This window comes from Cryptomeria japonica, chromosome 10 (genome assembly GCF_030272615.1).
Source record: "Cryptomeria japonica chromosome 10, Sugi_1.0, whole genome shotgun sequence".
Lineage (NCBI taxonomy): Eukaryota > Viridiplantae > Streptophyta > Pinopsida > Cupressales > Cupressaceae > Cryptomeria > Cryptomeria japonica.
In genome coordinates, this window is record NC_081414.1 from 133,318,877 (window position 1) to 133,328,501 (window position 9,625).

A 9,625-nucleotide genomic window follows, 5' to 3' on the forward strand; every position below is an offset into this window, starting at 1 on the left:
ACCATGACCTTTAAAAGTATTCTCAAAGACGTTGGTAGGATAAGGACATGGAAAAAGAGATGAAATTAAGGCAAGGATTTATGTAAAGGATGGGATCAAAGGGATTGAAGGATGAAAAATATGCATTGGATAATGGATAAGGTATTGGAAGAATTGGGCTTCACTCAATGGAAATGTTGGCAAGATCACCATTGGAACACACCTTGACGGGTGGTAGATTGATGGAGGAAAAATGGGTCTCAAATTGTGAGATTTGGATGGAGGAATAGCTTGGGATTTTGGGACATAAGGGCCCAAAATGGATGAAGAAGGTGATGGAGGAACAAATTTGAGAGGGTTGGATGGAGGAATAGCAACTTTGGATGCCAAGTTGGATGTTTCTTTAGGCTTTTGTGCTTCAAGGAGCTGCTTAGGGATCCACATGGTTTTTTATTTTTCATGCTTTTGTGGTTCCTTGGAGTGCATTGCTTGCATAAGGGATTTAGGAACCCATATATATTTTAACTTTTGTTTTTGAGCAATGGGCCTTTGTGACCTTTTGGATATTTCTTTTTGATATTTCTTTTTCTTTATAGATCATATTGTTCTTTGTTTTGACATGTCGATTATATTGGACATGTTGATCCTTGAATACATGTGGATTGCTAGACTTATGATGTTTATACTTGGCATTCAAATTGCTTAGAGGGGGAAAGGAATGCATGGATGGATAGGAATGAAATGGAGTTATTTTGGATTGATGAAATTTACTCAAGGATGTGTGCCTTTTCTGACCTTGCATAGAGGACGAAGGGATATAAGGACCTAAGATGGATGGAAAGTATGATGGGGAAGGTGTATGTTTTGATTTTGATGGAGGGATACCAACGTCTTGAGAGTGAGTTGTGTAGACATAACCCTTTAGATCTTCTTTGATATGAAGGGGTTCTTTCTCATGAAGGTCTACTCCTTTATCTTTATGAATATCTTGACTTGTAGGATACTCTTTTCTTTGGGAAGAAGACGCGAGTCCATTATGAGGTGGATATGATATGAGAGAAATAATGAGATCATGAAGTGGATCAGAATTTACCAAAGTGGAAGAACCCATTATGCATGTCGAGGGTTCATGAACATCTTGCACTAACACGTTAGAATCATGAGGGGGATTAGGATCATGAGGGGGACTAGGATTGTGTAGTGGACATGGTTCAATGACAAGCTCTTCAAGAGATGGAATGGGAGAAATAATGGGATGATCAAAAGAAATGCGATCTTGGAGTGTATATGGAGCATTAAGACAAGGAGATGGAGGAACAAGTGGATCTTGTGGAGGATCTAAAGGAATAATTTGATCTTGACAAGGAGGAAGATCATTGGAATCCTCTTTAAAGGTGTTTTTCTCGACTTTTAATGGGATCATCGGAAAGGATGGAAGGGATATCTTGATCTTTTTTGGAAGTGGAATGTCAATGGGATTTGAAAGGACGTTGTGTTCTTGGATAGAATTGACAGGAATAAGTGAATCATCATGAGTGTCTAGGAACATGGGGTCCTGGTCAACAATTAGATGGGATGATAAGGTTTCAAGATCTTGATCTTGATTTTCTTTAGGACTTATTTCTTCGTGCTCTAAATTATCCTCTTGACATGGGGTTGGACTTTGGATATGCATGGGGGATTTTGACAAGGGATCAATGTTTTGGCATGAAGGAAATGCACTTTGAACATTTGTGATGGATTCTGGCAAGGAACCAATGCTTGAACATGAGGAAGAGGGCCTTCGAATGGGATCCTCTAAAACAGCTAATGGCAATAAAGTACATGGTGGCATTGGGTCTTGTATTTCTAAAACATGACAAGGATGTGTATCATGAATTGGATTATCTTGGCAGTCAATTATGGATAGCCCTTGGATTATTTCATCCTTGGGTGTATTGTTTGATGAGGACAATATGGAAGGTTCTTGTGAAACTTCTAGAGGTGTAGGGATAGATGCCACTGGAGAGTCAATTTGTTTGTGGCAGAATGAGGCATTGCTAGACATAAGTGTATTATCTTGATCTTCTTCAAAGAACTCACTTGGTAGGTTCCTTAAGATCATTGCAATAAAGCCACCTTTCTTTCGAGGTTTTGACATAGTTGTATTTGGAATTTGAACTTTTTTGGAATAGAATTGGTTCTGGTCTGATGTCATGTTTTGATTTCGAACTAGATGTTGATCAAATTGGTTTGACATGTTCAAAATTTGGCTTGGTGCATGTTGCAAGTTTTGTTTTTGAATTTTTGGTTGTGGTTGTTGACATTGATATGTTGATTGAACTTGTTGATATTCCACCATTGGTTGAACCATTTGTTGACATTGTATAGTTGGTTGGACATATTGTTGAAATTGGACCATTGGTTGTGTTGGTTGTATATGTTGGACCATTGGTTGTGTCTGTTAGAAATGTTGGAGCTGTTGAACAATTGGTTGTGATGGTTGAAAATCTTATTGATAGTAAACACCTTCTTGTTCTTGTTGTGGAGGCACATAATGTTGTTGTCTCTTTTCTTGAATTTGTTTCATCATCTCTATTTGTGAGAGGAGAGCTGGTATGTCTGATCGTTCAATAAGAGATCTTACATCAATTGGCTCAATATTTGGATTTTGACTTGGAAATTTTTTAAATATTTTGGACATTTGTGATCTATTCTTCTCAATGTTTTTCACTTTTTGTTCCAAAATCTCCTCTTCTTGAGCTAGTTTCTCCTCTAGTTTTTGTATTTGGAGACTTGTTTCATCATAAAAAGTTTGATCCAAGATCTGAGACATGTAGAGATTGGATTGACATGATTGATTTCTCAATTGTGATGACATGGCTTTGTAAGAAGGTTGAGACCTCATTTCAACAAACATGTCACTATGCAATGCAACTAATGGGATTGACAAATGCAACCTAAAAAGGATGACAATGCAACTTAATGTTTTTGTTGTTTTTCAAGATTTTGACAAACTTTTGAAATGCAAAGCTAAAGACACAACCTTGGGAAATTGAAATGAAGCCAAGACCTTAATTGACAAAGGACCAAATGACAATAGGATAAATTGACAATGTCTCACCTATATGCTTGGATAATAAGCTAGGTTTGACAAAAAAATGATATTAATGAAAGGACAAATTTTAGACAAGGTCAAGACTCCCTAACAACAACTTAGGGTATCATCCAAAGTTTTAATTTTTTTTTTTTTCAAGTTTGACAAACCAAATTTTTGAGACTAAATGCAAGAAGGCAATGATTATGACAATGACTTAGGATATGACATGAAAATGATCTAAGGATATGATATGACAAGATGAAGCCAAGACAAGATGACAATACAATGATAAGGATATGTGAAGACCAATGACTTGGAATATGCAAAATGCAACCTAGGCAAGACCTAATTTTAGCATGACAAGGATAATGCACAAATGTCACCTAAATGGAAATCTAGCTTGGATATGACAATGAAATGCAAACTTAGGGAAATGATTTTGAGCCTAAATGCAAAATGAGGATGCTTGCAATGAAAAGGACTAAAATGAAGGGAGATGACAATATGCCCTAGGACCTAAGTTGGACTATGCAAAACCTAGCCTAAAGTGACATGAATTTTGAAACAAAGATATTCAATGTTTTGACAAGCCATGTTCAAATGTTGGATGAATACTTGGACAAATTTGGACTTTTGTTTGGATTTTGTTTTGAATCGAAGGTTGTTGATTTTGAAAACCCAAGTTGATTATGAGCACTTTTGAAAGTTTGTTTTTTTTATTTAACTTTTGACAATCATGGAAGACAAAATGTTTGTTTGACTTTGACTCAAGACAATCAATCACATTCACAACAACTCCTATGGCTGGCAAGGGCAATATCTATTGAATACTCTAACCATAAAATACAACACTCAGCCAGATAGCTAGACGCTTGGTAGCACTGGCTCCCCCTTACAGTGCACTCACTTCTCAGACATACCAAGCTTCGAGTTCAAGGGGCATCACTTCCCAAGAACTTGCTATCTCTAACTGAGGAGTACATGAGAGGTGTCTTCAGCATGCACGTATCATAATGCCTGAGCCAACAGATAGAAGGATTTTGGCATCTAGACAAGAGATTCTAGTAAGGGCATCCGTTCGGGTGGGTATTAATCTGGCAAATAATTCGTCGCAATACCATTCCAGCACTCATTGTCTACAACTTTTGTTGCATCCATAGTTATTTAGAGTGGTTCAGAAGAGCTTGGCTTTAGCCGGTCACCACTTTGGGTCGTTCCCTCTCACCAATGCTTGTGTGAAGTGCCAGGCAAATCGGAAGGTAGGCCCAGTTCTAAGGGTTAAAACATGCAATCAAATTAAAAACAGACAAAGCATGCATGGTGTTCATTAACCTTTAAGAAATGAAATGTGCAACTACTCTAGAAATCACAAACACATAGTTTTGAATATGAATCTTTGACTGCGTCTTGCAACAAATTCATTAGTAGTTTGTGAAATAATTCTTTGTCAAGCGTTTCGCCACAAAGCTACCAACAACGTTAGAGAATCAAGAGAAATGAATCACCATCAAAATTAATCCATAAAAGTTGTGATTCTTTGTCCTCTTAGATTAATCTATGTGAAATTTATCAAATTTACCACCCTAGATTAATCTAGATAAAATTTGCATGAATGCATGATTAATTTGCCAAGCTAAATTAATCTAGATGAAGGTTGCTTGATTTTGTTTTTGAAAATTTTGACCATTTACAGAAGCATAATTAAAAATGTCATAATTTATCCAAATCACAAACCGTAAGATGATCTAGAAAGGTAAAAATGTGATCTAATATACCCAGAAATCATTTATTTTAATTCTACATGATATTTTTACATGATCAATTGATTATGACTATTTTTTTTTTAGAAGAAAAATCTGCAATTTCTCCACAAAAAAAATCTGCAACTTCACAAAACATTCAAAAAAATATTAGATCCAAGCATTTTCACGTCGCGTTCACCAGAAAATGTAGATCAGGAATTGAGAATTCATCAAAGCAAATAGACATTAGCTAACCACAAAACCAAATTGCAATGAAATAAATCCTAATTACACTCAATAGAAGAATTGAAAACAAGGCATTCAAAATACATAAAAATCCATCACCAATGTCTCTTCCAATTGACCTCCATTGTCCTTCTTTCTCCTCCAAATAGCGGATTTGTGTGGATCTCACCTACAAGTGCATAAGCATAATATGAAAGCAAGATTGACAAGACAACATAAAGATACTAGAAGAGTGATTGATTCAGCCCTTTGATTGAAGAAATTCATCCAATTTATAGATAAATTGGAGAAAAGACAAGATTAGCATGAAATTGATATTAGAGGCAATTGATTTCAAAAATGGCACAATTGAGTTGAAGGAAGAAGGTTATGACACCTTCTATGTCATGAATTATGACATATTGCCAATGCAACGGTTAGAGGACTAAAAGCCTATGACATCTTGCTATGCCAATAGTATGACGCATGAGAAATTCATGCTTCCACCAAAGCACAAAAATAGGGAGAGACAAGAAAAAAATTGATTAGGTGGAAATTGAATTTAGCAAATTAGAAAATGAGGTGGAAATTAGGAATTAGGAAAATTAGAAATGAGGTGGAAATTAGGAACTAGGTGAATTAATTAATAATTTTTCATTCATTAATTAATTCACAAAAAAAGAGGGAATTAATTAGCTAATTAAATAAATATTTAATTGTGACAAGAAGACTTAGGATAAATAAATAAATTATTTAACCTAGAGGGAAAATGACAATTAAGATTAAATGAATAAATCATAAAATCCTAGAAATAAGAGGACAAGGAATTAGGTCAAGACAACAAGAAATTAATGTCGATCCGATCATGATTTTGATTGACAAAGGACCAATGTTGATAAACGATTGAGATTGGTTAACAAATTGACCAAGATTGACAAAGAGATCAAATTGATAGGTGCCAATTGATGAGGAACAATGACTAATTGATCCAAATTGACACAATTGAAAAGGACAGCGATCGATGACAAATTGATCGCAAAATGACAAGATTGACAACTTGATAAGGATCGACCAAAATCATGACTGAAAATTGTTATCGACAAGACCTAATTCGAAAGCGAGAAAAATGAGGAATGCAGAAGAAGGACTCGATGCTCGCAAATGATAAAGAAAAAAGTGTGCAACATGGAAGAAATGTTAATGCGATGCAAGAACCCTAAAATAAGACAATGCGCAAATGTTAAAGTATGACTCCACAAGCGTTGACCATTTTTAGATGTCTACAGTATTTTATTCAAATCAAATCCAAATTCAATGAGACCACCACCAAATTAAAGGGGATCCAATCTGATGTGGAGCATCCACACTAACTCAACTACTTAGGGATATCCTTCTCCCAACTCACCTATCTAGTAGGTGTGTCTCTTCAACTAGTGGCACTCACTCACAATTCATCAACACCTTCTCCTTTCAAGGTCTCCACATACTCACAAGTCACCCATTAACCCAATGGTACCCAAAGACACATCATAGTACTCCATTCCATTAAAAAACACACAAGACTCAACTTATTCAATCACCCTACAAGGTTTCATGACACCCGGTTACCTTAACCCTGCTCACTAGGCTTTTATCCCAACAATAGGACAATCACATATAGGTTCAGAATAGTTTTTAGTGATTGGTTCATCTGACCACTCAAATAGTAAGATGAATTTTTCTGGTAAGAATAAAGTTTATTCACAACACCATAATCTATCCTCACACCAAGTGATAGGTCCTTATTCAACCATACATTTTTGTACCAACACAATCTCTAATTGCAGGTTTGGGAAATCAATTTCTGAACAGGCTGCCTTCACCAAAATGATCATAACTTTCTTATTTCTCCATGAAATTACATCAGACTTGAAGAAAATGAAAGAAGAATCAATATTATTTCCATCCATATGACATTTTTACCATAATCATTCCATAAAAAGGAGTATAAATCTCTACAACTCCCAAGAATCAGGATTTACCAGACCAAGACACAAAAAATCAGCAAATCTTCTTGTCTTCCACACATGTCAAACTTTTTCATGAAACCCTACACACATTAGAGGATAAATATATACATATTTATAGTCTTTTCATCCATTTGGATGATTTTTAAGGCATGAAAGATAAAAGTTTTACATTTTATGGTGCCTGTTGGAAACCCTTGTTTGATTCCAGGTAGTTTTTACAAAAACTATTGTATCTTATTCAAATCAAATCCAAATTCAATGAGACCACCACCAAATTAAAGGGCATTCATCCCTCTTTGATCTAAAATTGAAAAGGAATGACAAAAACCATGTTTTACAAGATAAAAATTCAAAAAAATAGACTATTATGTCTGAAAAATCAGAAACAATGCAAAAAACTTCAAGAATTTTATTGATTTCTCCTTATTACATTGGACAACAACCTTGATTCGACCTTCCAAGGTCTATTTATGCATCCAAAGGATGGTTAGAATGCCTCCAACTACATTTTGAATTTGTATTACTAACTAACCCCTAATTACTCTCATAATGCAAAAGTTGCTTTGAGCATTTTTTGACAATGTGAGCAATTTTGCAAATTTTAACTCCTAGACCCAACCTATGATTTTAAATGACTTCAATACACAACCAATGGTCTTATTGACCTTATTACATCACATATGGTCATAATTGACCTTATTACATTGAACATCCATCAAAACATAAAAATTTCATATTTTGCCTCATAGATGCTTAATGATCAATGAGGTGCTTTTGCACCAAATGGCTTCCTCCTTTGCACATACCCTAGGAGCATTCTCACAAATACCCAAAGAAGTTGTATATGCTGAGGATACTAGAATATACATGCATTTTCATATAGATGAACTAGGAGATGATGAGATTAAGAACATGTATAGGACTGTTATATGTGGTGAGATTGGAAATGTTAAACCGGAACACAAGATAATTGAAACCCTAGGTTTTGTTGAAATTCTTAGTATCTCTAATTTTCCAAAGGATGTTATAAGAATTGTGCTAAGCAGGTTACATGGAGAGTTCTTTTGGTTCGATTCAATTCATAAGATAACCAAAGAAGCAGTTAGGGTAGTGATAGGCTTACCTTCCACCGGTAGCAGGCCTGACAAGACTAAAAAGGTTCCAAATGACATTGTAATAACCCTAACTGGTGCAACCTTTGATAAGAGATCCCTAAGAGAATAATGTTAAGGATATCAACGTAAGGTTCATAAGCATGATTCTTGGATACAAGGTTACACATGCCAATAGATTAAACTATGTTTCCAGCCTATGTATCAAAAGTGCCTATAACATGGTAAACAACAATGCAAAAATTGATATTTGTGAATGGTTGAAAGATGAGCTGATAGACAATCTGGGGAAGATAAAAGGTGATAAGAAAGGTACATTCAGATGGCAACCTACTTGTATGTTTAATGTTATATATTGCCAAGCAAGTTCCCGGTATTGGAAGAAAGGATTTTGGTTTTGACATATCGATAGGAAAACAACTTCTGGACATACTCAACAACATGGGAGATGACAGAGAAAAGAATATAAATGAACATTTTCAAACACTAAAGGCTACAATGAAAACCAGGATAAGGCTATCTCAAGCTATTGTTGACAAATATCAAAAGGAGATACGCTTTGTAATTAAGAAAGATGAAATTTGGATGGAGGCAGTGGTCCCAAGGACTATTTGGGTTAGAGAAATGGGATATGAGGCAGATGAGAACATAATTGAAACTTATGCAAAAGCCCTCCTAGAAGCTCCTAAAGAATCAATAGAAGAAATATTTGGAAATGCAGAAATAATTGAAAGCAAAATTCAATCACAAAAAAAGAATAAAGAAAACTGAATAGATAATTAGAAAAGGAACAAGGCAGGCAAAAGCAATCAAGGAAGATGTATTGAATAAAACTGGTATTAAGGAGAGTGACTTGGAAGGACTACAACCGAAAACACATCTTTCACTAGTTGGTACCTCCTCTGACAGTGAAATACCAGCAAAGTTCAAAAGGGTAGAAAGAAAAAGAAAACCCTCACCGACACCTGCTCCTACACCAAAAAGAACAAGACAGAAACAACAAGCAGTTAGACCTCCGGCAAGGAAGTTGACACCAAAGAAGAGGAAACAAAAATAATTTTTTCCTCCACTTGACAAACTTTTGAGTGAGATAACTGAAGATGGCAAATTGTCAAACATCAACAAGTTGTATAGCACACTATCAAATGATGAAAAATAAAGTATAGAAAATAGTGTTATTTTACACCTTGATATCTATAAGAAATTTTTTATGGAAGTTGTAGATGATATACCCAATGACTTGTATAGAAGGTTAGAAGCAAGAAGGGTAGCAATTGTTGAATTGGATAAAAAGATCAAAATAGAAAAACTACTTGCAGTTCACCTAGTGAACTCAACACAAGAGATAGATGAATTAATAAGTGAGGCAAACCGAACACTATTCTCAACCAGTCACCGACATGCAACACTAATGGCAGGAAGAGTTAACGAGATATCAGAAGAAACTGTAGACAAGTGGGATATATTCTTTGTTGAAAA